The sequence below is a fragment of the Cyprinus carpio genome, chromosome A18 (genome assembly GCF_018340385.1).
Source record: "Cyprinus carpio isolate SPL01 chromosome A18, ASM1834038v1, whole genome shotgun sequence".
NCBI classification, from domain to species: Eukaryota; Metazoa; Chordata; class Actinopteri; order Cypriniformes; family Cyprinidae; genus Cyprinus; species Cyprinus carpio.
In genome coordinates this window covers 624,179-636,788 of record NC_056589.1, presented here as the reverse complement: position 1 = coordinate 636,788, position 12,610 = coordinate 624,179, and the positions used below count along the sequence as shown (strand labels likewise).

The 12,610-nt window shown below is 37.7% G+C and overlaps 1 long non-coding RNA gene across 1 annotated transcript; it reads left to right on the top strand.

Annotated features, from left to right (window-relative positions):
* Positions 1-4,659: 4,659 nt before the first annotated feature.
* Positions 4,660-12,313, top strand: LOC122148531. The gene is made up of 3 exons (XR_006162432.1): positions 4,660-4,685; positions 8,489-8,666; positions 11,996-12,313. It is a non-coding gene; the product is annotated as an uncharacterized LOC122148531 (long non-coding RNA).
* The last annotated feature ends 297 nt before the right edge of the window (positions 12,314-12,610 follow it).

The following is a 12,610-nucleotide window of genomic DNA, read 5'->3' as shown; positions in this document are numbered from 1 at the left end:
AAAGATACTCCACGTTTGATAATGCACTCCAGTGCATAATGATTTAATTACAGATGTAGCCTGCCTTTATAAAGGTTAAACATGGGTTTACTACAAAAAAAAAAAAAAAGTTAAACTAAAGAAACCACACACACATTACTTTTGGTTTTTTGCTATATAGCCATTTAGCTTCCATGGCGGTATTTGTATGGGAAATGAAGTAGTGGTAACAGCCTTGTGACACAGCATTTGTGGGCATCACAGGAACATTTGAACAGGTGAAAATGTGTCTTCCTGAACATCAGTAGTGGTAACAGCCTTGTGACACAGCATTTTTGGGCATCACAGGAACATTTGAACAGGTGAAATGCGTATTTTGAGCTTTTAAATGCATCTTAAACGGTCCAGTAGCAGCTCATTTGGCTTTTCTTTTTTGAGGGATTATGCAGACCAAACACACATATGCACACATGGTCTTTCATTGTGTGAAAACACAGGAGTGTATTTACACATGATGTGTTTTGATAATAGGCTTTGAAAAAACTCTTTAACTGGAAAGTGAATCGGTGCTGTCAAGGGGAATGTGTCCAAACAAAAAAAAAAAAAAATAAAAATAAAAAAAAAAATACAAAAAAAAAAAAAAAAAAAAAAAAAAAAAAATGAATTGCCTGTTTTGAAGTGCTGTCTTTTTTCCCCATCAGATCTTCACCCATACGTGAGTGTGTGTGTGTTTTCCCATCAGTGTTTGTGTTGCTTTGTACTTTCCAGGACTCAGGGATCACGGCTGTGGAAGAGCAAAATGGTTTGTTCGAGCTGATTATTGCCTCTTCTACTATAAAGGTGGGTTGCTCTGGCAAACATCAAAACAGAATCACATTTACACATGGATGCTTATATAGTACCTACCTGTTTAACTTTTCTCCCAGATGTAATGAAGTTATTTGCATTATTTTTGTTTGTGTTAGCATGGTTGGTCTCTAAGTCCCCTAATTCTACTAATTGTGTACTTTCAATCTTTTAGCTATGTGTACTGGCCCCCAGAGTTTGGTTTAACATCAGTATGTTTAGCAAGAGCTCTAGAAAGTAGTTTATTCAAGGGGAAATGAATATGATGTTTTTTGGGTTGCTCAATATTGATCACAGTTTTGTCTATTGGATCACACCCAACTTGCTATTTCAGACTGACTCACCAACCTTGTTTTTGTGTATTTAGAAAAGATTTGGGAAATCAGTTTAAAGCAGTATTGTCTATTAGTAAATATATTTTTATTAGGTAACGGGAAGATAAAGGCAAAATGAAAGCAGTAAAAAAAAAAAAACATAGAATCTGGTTTTTTTTTGTAAGGTTTGCTTTAAGTGAACTTAACATCGTACTAACTGTTTTACTCACACTATGAAAGAATTGTCAATAAAATCAGCCAAATGTTTATCTGTTGCTGTGTGGGGTTAATAGTACTGTGTAGCAAAAAGATGAAGTTCAGGTTCCAACCATGTACTATTTGCTCTAAGCTATTCCACCCCAAGGCTGTTTTGTTACTCTAGAACTTGAAAATGTAAGTTTATTAGATCAGTATCTAAAATATGTCTAAATGAAGCACATTTTGGGCATTATCACTTACAGATGGAATAACAAGTAAACTATAATAGAGATATAGCTTTATATTAATAATATAATTCCTACATCTCAGTCAAAAAGATTAGTACAGACCAAAGTATAGACCAAATATACTTGATTTTTCAAGTGTATACTTAAGTACTATAAATTTAGTATATCTCTGAAAAGTACAACTAGACTGAAGTATAATTCTTTTTTTAGATTTAATAAGAAGTATACTGATAGTACAGGTTGAATAAACCTCTATTTGGTGAGGGAGAGCTACATTATAAGAATAGTTCACCAAAAAAAATACATATTCTGTCCATTATATGCTCACCATCATGTCATTCCAAACCCGTATGCTCTTCTGATTGTATTCAATGCAATACAGTAAATGATTGTTACAGCGGCTCAAAAACCTAGGAATTATCTTACAGGAAATGAAGGACAGCAAATAAAAACAGGTGACTGCAGGTTAGCCCGCCCGTTCTTTAGAAATCCAGTCAGCTTGATCGTACCTTCATATTTAATTAGCGTTGAAGATAAACATTGTATCCGAAATTTCAGCACACTCTAGCAGATCAAATTCAGATCTACTCTACTCTGTTTCACATTTTGATGCTTGTCAATGACATGTTTACTTATTTCCCCGAGTCTGGGTCATAATGGGGATGTAATCCGTCCTCATTTTCCATTCAGTACTACACTCTTCTCTTGCCTCAGACCCCCAGCTCTCTGCACACCTCAAATGAAAAGAGGTGCACCTGCCTCGGTTTGGAATCTCTCCTTCAAACAACCTACAGCAGAAGTATTTTTAAACCCATTACTTCCCTAATCCAGCCACCCCTATCGCCTGTCAACTCACCACTCAATCTCTGTCTCAGACACACCCCACACCGATAAACACACTCTCACTCCGCACACACACCAGCGTTCCCTGTGCAAGGAATGGTCAGGGCGGAAGCAAGGAGGCAGATATTGAGGCGGAACTAAATATGTGAAATTTGATGAGGTTATCATAGTGGTGTGAGAAACACAGGGGTCAGAGAGTATCGAGTGGCATTCCAGGAAGGAAGAGAGAGTGAGAAAAGACAAAAGTCAAAACCCGGACTGGTTGCTCAGTTGGGTTTGTTTTTACCCACAGGACAGTCGTGAAGAGTCGGTGCTGGGTTAGCATTCCTCTTGCCAGCTACACTATCGCTACTGGGGGACCTGAAGATCATATTTTAGCCGAAAATATGCATATCAAGGTAAGATCTTATTTTGACTACAGATCAGCAACACTTTTAAACGAATTTTAAAAAGCTATTCACCACATTAAATTTGCAACCCTTAACTGTAGCTATGCAAGTTTACATAGAAGGCTATAACAGTTATAAGGGGGGGGACCGTTCCACCCAAAAAGAACCTTTTTTATCATTACTGTGAAAATAAAGCACTTTTTATGATACTTTTTTACAGATTGAAAACTTCCATCGAAATTTATTGTAATCACAGAACCAATAGTTCTCTCCAAAACAATTTTTTAATGATGATTTTAATGTTTCATGTGTGACTCCCATAATCTGTCCCACGGCAACAACGATTTAACGAAAGTAGTAGCTGTGTAATTATCACAAAAATGAAGCCTCTTCAGAGTAAAAACAGGTCCTAAACTCAGTCACAGTTTATATTGTGCTAGTGACCTGCCTGACTGTAAATTTACTGTAAATGCTTATTCATATCATTTCCCTTGCACTAGCTGTTCTTCTGGTGTCTTACTGTTTTGTCCTGTGCAAACTGGCTGATTTTAAAAGTCACTTGAGCAATCCCTGCAGTTATGAAATAATGCATGCTTTCATTATCGTTGCATGGCTTCAGCCCTGTAGACAGAAAATGAACCAGTTAGTGTCCTATCAACATTGTCCATACCATTTAGAATACATTTTGCCGCTTGAAGGCGTTTCAATTTGTATGTAACCAATTACACAAGCTGTTTTTTATCACAAATACAGCTCTCTTTTTTGGTTGCTTATCTATGTGCCAGTGTTTTGTAGGCGGGAAGGGACTAGTTCTTGTGGTTCATCCCCTGCAGCTGTGTGGTTCATTGTGGTCCTCATGAGGTTCATGACACATAGTGAATGTATGGTGTCTGTTCTCATCCTGAGGGTAACAAGGTTGCACATAACCAGGTCTACCTCTCTCTGGCTCAACTCCTTCCGCCCCTGGTTCTCCAAAGCAGGAGGATTTTCAACGTGGGAGCGGGAAAGAAACATCAAGAATATCTTGAACGGGCTAATGCGTTTTTAAAGTACACGTTGCTCTCAGTTTGCACTTTGCAGCAACCTCTTTCACTTTCCTTCTTTAACGGATAGTTTTACACAGCCTACGGTGTCACATCGTTCTCCAGAACTGTTGGCGAGGAGCTAGTAGTTGTATCACACTCTTTTTGAGGGTTGAGGATCATTTGCCGTAAGCTTCACACAAGAGAGAATGTAGTTTTACCTTGGTCGCTGGATGGAGATTTTTGGTATTTGATTGACTCAGATGGGCAGCCAATGCGTCTGGTAATCTGTACTAATCCTCTATGAAAAGAAGGCTTACTGCAGTTGAAGTTCTGCCTCAGCAAGCACAACTCACCCCACATGCTGGTATAGACACGGCAAAGCTATGAGGAGGCGTGTGTAATGATGCACTGCAAATGAAACTTTCTAGATATTGGTAGGCAGTGGGAAAGACCCAGCTACGGAGCTCCCAGCTAACCTCCGCTTTATTTCTGTTATTCTGGCTTCTAAACTGTCGGGCATTTGTGCTTGGTGTTGCGGGCTGTTTGTGGTTGGCCACTGTGTGTTTTTGTTGTTTCTCGGCTCATGCGGTTTGTTTCTGCTCACCCTCTTATCTTGCCGGGGATGATGGTCCTTAAATTATACTGACAATTTCCCAGTACGCGTACATATCCTAAACAGGAAAAGCTTGTAGGTGTTGATTTCAGGGTGACCAGTCATTGTCCTTTATTTGCTGAAACTATGTCCTTCTTCTGTTCCCATTGGTGGGCTTCATGTCTGTGACTGAGTGATGGACCAGTCCAGAAAGGCTCTGAGACCCACATTCAGCACTCATCTATAAATAGGTACAACTTTAACCTCTACAGTTTCTCTACCTTAACCTTTGGCATGTGCAAATTCTTTGGGAAGTTTGTGACCTTTCTCACTGACATTATTTCATCTTTTTGAGAGGTGTGAAAATTATTCTGTTCAGAAAACAATAACCAGCAGACATTGAGTGGTTCATAGATATAGCAGATTTTTTTTCAATTTAGTTGCATATGAGACCTTGAGAATATTGTATTATTGTAATGTTTGGATTAGTTTAATGAGTCTGGGTTGCCATGGTTATTTCCACACCAAGACAAGTCATGGAAATAAATGGAATATGGAAAATTGACCTATAAAACTTGGTTATATCCTCTATGTTACATAGGATCATGATATGCACATATATTGTGTTTTACTTGTCACGTTGCTTGCAAAATACACTAAATCTTTCCACTGTCACGGCCACAACTGTCCTCATTGAGTAACCATTCGATTCATGTGACTCTCCAGACAAAGCTGTTGCTACAGGATATGGTTTCCATTTCCACTTTCGGGCTGATAACGAGATGCGCATGTTAAAAAATCGTGGACAACCTTGATAGAGAATTCAAGGAGATATTTCTGCTTTGCACAAAGCCCTCTTGGCCAGCTACAATAGCAACTAGTAGCCAGACAAATAAGATGACCACTCCTGAGAGGACCACTACAACGCATTCTAAAAAGCACAGGCCGAAGGTTCACGTCCAAGGTCGAGAATTGTGTGTGTCATCGAGTCAAACCTATGAAAAATGTGAATGTAACGTGTCCATTACTGTTCTTTAAGAAACCAATTGGCCCCCAATAGTGGGAAAGCCATTCGGGCTTGTCATACCTAAGACCACTTCAGGAAGAAGCTTTACATAATCCTAATAAGCCAAATATGGAATATACCATTATTAACTGGAATTCAAATTGTCAAATTGATTCTGCATTGTGACACCGGAATGAAACAGAATAGTTCTAAATTTGGCAAAAAATCGTTACTTGACTCATATCAAAAATTGCGGGATTGAATCCTGAATCGAAATTCAATTCACGCACCTAACAGACATATTTAACATATACCTTTCTAGAGTTTTGGGATACGTCTATCATTCAAGGACATGTATATTGTGCAGTGGAATCAGTTCAGTGCCAAGCAAACAGAGCTGTTAAATAAAAGCTCTCTTGTACCAGGGTAGGCACCCGCGTTCTTATAATGGATCGTGGATGACATATAGAGAGTGCTTTTTAATGAAAGGACCTGGTTTAATCTAAAAGCATGCATTCAAATAGTCCTACATGCTGCCGGGGGTGCCGACAAGAACACAGAAGCTGCATGCTATTGTTAGCATCTTTGTTTTGTCTTCTGTGTGTACACAGCTGTGTTTTGTGTGCACATACAGTAAGTTTGCCTGTGGTTCATAATAATAAATTATGATTTACATCTGATACTGACCAACTTATGATTTAATATCACCATGGCCCAACAACATAAACTTTTGGTAAGCTAAGTTTAGCTTAGTTTTTCAACATGTAAAAAACTGTTCCTGACAATTTTTGATCAATTTAATGTGTTTTTGTTAAAATAACAATGATAAAAATCATTTCTGACCCTAAATTTTGAAGTGCAGATGGAACATTTTTGTTTTTTTGCTGTGTGCATACATTAAAAAACAAAAAAAAAAAATAATGACGACCCGTTATGATTGATCATTCTTAACTTAACATTAATATAATGGATTTTTCTGTTCACAGGACATTCTATTGAAGTTAAAGAGTAATAGTTCACCCCAAAACTTATATTTTGTCATCATACTCTCTCTCATGTCATTCCAAACATGTACGACTTTTTGTCTTTTTATTGAACACAAATAGAAGTGTTTTCAATAATTATTCAAACAGCTCTCTCTCACAAAGGGAAATCACACAGTGACTAGAGTTTTTAAAGCTAAATGTCACTATAAAAGTAGTCCATATGACATGTGCACTGTATTCCAAGTCTTCTGAGGTTATTGGGCAAAAAACTCCACTGTCATTATCCACTGAAAACTGCCTTAGGCCATGTCAATGACACCAGATGCCACTGAATCTTGTGTGTCTTCTAAGCAAGTTTGAATACACGGAAGTATAAATGAAATATGAGTGCTATGACAGGATCTTTTCAACTCACATTTCTGTCTTTTGTTCACATAACGCTTAAGAAGGCTTGGAATGGATTTTCGTTTATTGTGCATTTATGTTCTTTATGTACAGCCCTTGGTCACGGTATATACTTGTGTAAGGAAAAGAGCCAGCATTCACTTCATCAGACTATCGCTTTCTGGTGTTCTGTGGAATTCACTGGTTTGAAACGACATGAAAATGAATAAATAAAGACAACTATTTTATTGTATAACATGAGGTCTCATTTGTCTGAAGAAATTAGGATAGGGGTTAGTTCAGTGGAGGTTTTAGCTGGGTATTTATCGTTAGTCATCTGAAGTGGTCCAGGCCCCCTGCATGATTCAAAGAGCCGATCAGCCATCTGTCTGCGTTTCACAGCCTCATTGCAGAGCTTTCCCTCGGTGGACCATTAAAACACACCAGGCAGCAGGTTAGCACCTACTCACTGCTTGCCTTTAATGAGCTAGGTCATGTAAACACGCGCGTCTTCATGCGACTGTGTATTTTTGTGTTGTGCTTTCTGCTTACAATTAGAGAGAAAGGAAACGAAATTAGTGAAGAAACGAGACTGGATGTTCTCTAATGAACCATAATTGTCTCTTCGTTTTGTTTTACGTAATCGAAACGCAGCGCAAGTGTACTCTCTCTGAAATCTATTTTTTAATGAGGAAAATTGCAGGCGGCTGAGTTCATGTTAATTAAAACAGCGTCTGTGCTGTTTGTGGAAATGGCAGTTTGCCTGTGTGTTTTATTTTAGTTATACGTAAGTAAAAAAGGAAATTAATATATATCTATGTTATGTTATGTCATGTCATGTTATATAATATCATATTCAACAACTTGCAAATTTGTGCAAACCACTGATGTGATGTTCTACCGAAATCATACAATTTACATGATAACTTATTTATAGTAGTGTCTTTATATAAAATAAAACTGTCTTTGAAAAATAATGTATGACTTAATGTATACTTATTATAGTGTTTTCAAAAACCCATACTTTCTTTGCTTTAATGTAATTACTTTTAATTAATTAATTAATTAATTATACTTTAAAGGAAACACCAGGGGGTAAAATATATTAAATTTATTATGCTTTACTATATTTTATAATATTCTTACATTATTCTATTATATTAAATTAATATATTTTGTAGCATATAATTTGTGCAACACAGAAACATAAAACATAAGAGTAGTAGTCTTTATATAAATAAAACTTGTCTTGCTAATACCATATGACTTTTTTATCACTTATTTAGTATTGCAAACGTGTACTGTCTTCGCTTTACTTTTATTGGGTGGTGTGCTTATTGAAACAAATCTGACCTTTGGTCTTTCGTCTGTCCTTCATGCTGATTCATATCATTGTTCCCTGTAGCTTTGATGTTCATATCTGAAAAAATTTATTTTTAATTGGTGTGTATACTGTATGTGTTTCTTATCACAGTTTGGCCTTGGCTTGATCGGCATTTGCTTTATTCATTCTGACTTCCTGTGTCTCGCATCAGTATGTCCGCTGTGTGGTATTCCATTCAGCTTTCTAACTATCATGCTGAAATCTCAGAAGCTCCTCTGGCCAGTACTTATCTGCTGATGCAGTGTTTCTCCTTTTCCCAGGGCTGGACTGATTTTAGTGCTTTCTCTCTTGCAGGCTACACACACAGGGATGCGCTCCTACATTTACAAACAAAGCTCTGTGATTGGCTCGCAGGCGGAGCACACTGGGATGAGGACGTACTATTTCCGTGCGGACACACAGGAGGACATGAATGGCTGGGGCGAGGGCCATGAACCAGGCTGCACTGATGCAAAACCCACACAGTGAAGAGGTCAAAGAGAGTCACAAAACTTTTCAAAAACATTTTCTAACCAGTATTGTGTTTTTTTATGGCCAAGGAAAAATATCAAAACGTCATTAAAACAAGAATTTACTTAAAGGGATACTCCATTCCAAAATGAAAATTTTGTCATTAATCACTTACCCCCGTGTCTTTCCAAACCCATAAAAGCTTCATTCGTCTTGGGAACACAATTTTAAGATATTTGGATGAAAACCAAGTAGGCTTGAGACTGTCCCATAGACTTGCCAAGTAAATAACAGTGTCAAGGTCCAGGAAAAGTATGAAAAGCATCGTCAGAATAATCCATCTGACATCAGTGATTCACCCGTAACGTTATGAAGCGACGAGAATACTTTTTTGTAAATGAAAGAAAACAAAAATAATGACTTTATTCAACAGTTTTCAGCTCCTCTGTGTCTATACAAATCAGCAGTAGCGCCATTTTGCCAATTCTGAGCAGTACGCAGATGGCATACGCTCCAGCGATACTTTTTCACCACAAAAGATATGTTTTTTACGTGTATCATGTTTGTGAGTGCAGAACTCGTACTTGTTTCATTTATGTACGACTGACAAAGATGCATCCCATTACTATTGCCATGCCATCATGTTTGTGAGTGCAGAACTCGTACTTGTTTCATTTATGTACGACTGACAAAGATGCATCCCATTTTATTAGTTTATTCGTGTGAATTAGTTTAGAAAGAGATTTTATATGCAATTCAAATCCAAAAATCTAAAATAAAAACATGAAATCAAAAAGTTCTCATGTAGTCATGCGATTTTCTTACTTTTTCTATATTTTAATCTAAAAATGTGAATTTTGTGTGATTAAATGTTTATTTGCAGCTGTTTTCTCAAGTGTTTGTTGTGTTTAAAGTGTACTGTCTTCTCCAGTCTGTGTCAAGGGACATTGTGAGTCTGTAAGTGTTTGTCGGGCATCAGTCTTGTTGGTTGACAGCGACGCCGCAGTGTGTCTTGTTCTGCCAGTGCAGAAGACCAGACGGGTATCAGACAGCTTTCTATCTCTCTGTTGTCTGGGCCGACCTCACTTCCTTGAGACAGTCACAGAACCCAAACCCAGCTCAGATGTGGACTGAGTACTCGAATAGTCAAAATGGCTGACTGTGTGAACACAAGCTCAAAAAACATACACATGAATAAGAAAAATCTCAAGACCATCAGTGCTCTCTACGCTGACTGTGTGAACATAGGCTGCATAAACATGTGTATGGTTTAGCCATCTTTCAAGACCATCAGTGCTCTCTGTTGACGTGTAATGCGTGTCGCCCAATTTCACCCATAAAAGATTGAATAGTTAGCTGTCACGGCTGGTGATGTCGTTAACCAAGGCACCAAATTGGGCACCAAGTTGTCATAGCAGCCCAACACTAATGAGACTAGTGTCAGCTTGAGCTGGCAGTTAGCGAGGCAGAAAATTAAGACTGTGATAGTCCTGGATAAAAACCCCATTCTGAGTCATTTCTTTTCATAAAGTGGTTTTTCATTCTCATAGATGCCCTTAGTGCTATGTTGTGTGTTTTCCCCTTTCTCCTTTGCCAGAGTTGTCTTGCGTATACCATTTGTTTTGGTGATTTGAAAGGAATCAGTCATGCTTACGCCTTGCCGTTTCCATGTCCTACTGATATTTTCTGAGAATCTCTGTAGGCTTTGTTTGGGTCCAGCCTATTTGCACATGTGGCTGTTTGTGTGAACAGTTTGAACACCTTGAGAAGAAGGAGAAGTACGCTAAAATGTACAAGTAAATGGATACTAAATTAAATGTAATTTTTTCATAACTGTACTTACAGAGTACACACATCCATAAAATAAAAAAAATAAATTAAATTCCAAAAAACTAAACTAAATGAAAACACTTTAACACACCTTGTATTAAATGTTTTCCTTTTAATTAATTTTTTTAAATTATTGTTTTAATAATTCTTTGTCATGCATTATACAGTAAAAAGCACATTTATTTGATGTTAACTAACATATTCAAGTAGATAAAGTACTTTATTATAATTTTAACTGTAGTGTTAATTGATGTTGCATTGCAATTTTAATATTTTATCTATTTACTACATTTTAAATTTACTAAATTGCAGCTTCATTATTACAAATGTTTAAATACAAATATATTTCAATCCATGACATGCACGTTAATAGAAATTACGTTATATTTTAGTCTGTAAAATATAATTAATGCTTGTTGGTAATATTAGCCAGTACACTTTCACCATATTTCAAAGACAATAGAAGTAATAATTATCCAATTACATATAAATATGTAATTAAGTACTACTTTAGTGGCCTTAAAAAGCACTCTAAAGTTCAGCTGATTGCATTTAATATAAATGTAGACTATAATACATTTTAATTTAATTGCAATTAACATGCAATTAAGTGTCTAAAAAAGTATATTCTTTTATTATTTCCATTAAGTACTTTTTTAAAAGTATGCTAAAGTTCCTCACAAGGGACTGTTTCATGTCTAAATATTAGAATAAATGCCATCTCTCTCTCAATCGGTACCCAAATAATCATTATCCCTAAATACTGTAGATATTATCATGCCTAAAGGAACATCTGTTCATGTTAAAATGCAGATGGAGATTTGGCTGTTGTAGACTTTGAGTGTGCCTGAATCCAAAGAGCCACTGGAGGCCATTTCTTTTTAGTCTGTGCAGCTTGGATATTATTAGTCTGACTGTAGAGTGAGCTCCAGTAGAGATAGCCAAGCTCCCAGTGGCCATGTCTTCTCCAAATGTAGATTCACTCAGGGCCTGATTTAATCATGTCACATTCAGACTGCTATATATGGACAATTTGAAGCTGGAATTAATTTTACATGGTGGTATTGAATCATTTTTCATTCCACAGTTCTTGCAGTTGCAGGTGGTTGCATGACCATAACTATGCACCAGCCTATGGAGTTGCTATTTTTTGTTGTTTTCCCATCCAATTGCTATTGTGGGTAGACCACCCATTGTGAAGTGTTGTGTAAAACGAGTATTCTGAGTGTTTTTGTGGGTTGCTGGTGTATTGTGAAGTGTTGTGTAAAACGTGAATCCTGGAGCTTAACGAGACTAGAGTTGTGAATCTAAATAAGACAGTTTACAGTGATTGATGTATTTAGTTTCATGAGCAGATTCTCTCATGTTTGAAGGCTGGGTTACTGTATGGTCCAGACTCCATGCTGTGGAATGGTGTTCATCTAACAGACCTTACATGTGATCCAGCATCATGAGAAAAGCATCATATAATAGTCTCATAAAGCCTCACTGACCTTTGTATGTCATGTTTTTGCCACACAGAGACGAGTCGGATCAACCAGACCAAGTGAACGTTTCTGAGAAACTCAAGCAGCAGGCTGTTCCTCAGACCAACCACATCAACAGCTTTGTGATTCCAGAACCTGAAGTTATCCAAAGTGACGAGCTGCAGGAGGAGAAGCAGGAAGCATTTGTTGGAGAAGTGGAGATTCAGGTTGCTCCAAGAGAGATGGAGCAGGCGAGGGGTAAATCTCCAGCGAGCAGGATAGTAGAGGTGGAGGTTTTAGCTCCAGGGTCAGCACCAGCATCCCAAGTTCCCTCTCGAGCTCCTTCCAGGGCCGTCTCGACCCCGCCAGTGCTGAGGAAACGGTACACCCGTAGAGCAGAACGGCATGCCTGGGTATCAGAGGGGGCCTACACCTTCTTCTCAAACTCCTGTTTCAGGTACAGAGGAGGAGTGCACTGGGAGCAGGTGGAGAAACTGGGTCAAAGTACACAAGGAAGAACGCCAGGGTTCCGTGAGCGTACACATCCTTCGCTTTTACTGAGGCTAAATTCAGATAGTATACTTTTCTTTCTTTTTCTACCATGTAATGATAGGGCATATGGAGTTGGAGTACTATGGTGGTATGCCTCTCTGAATTCAGTCACAGACAC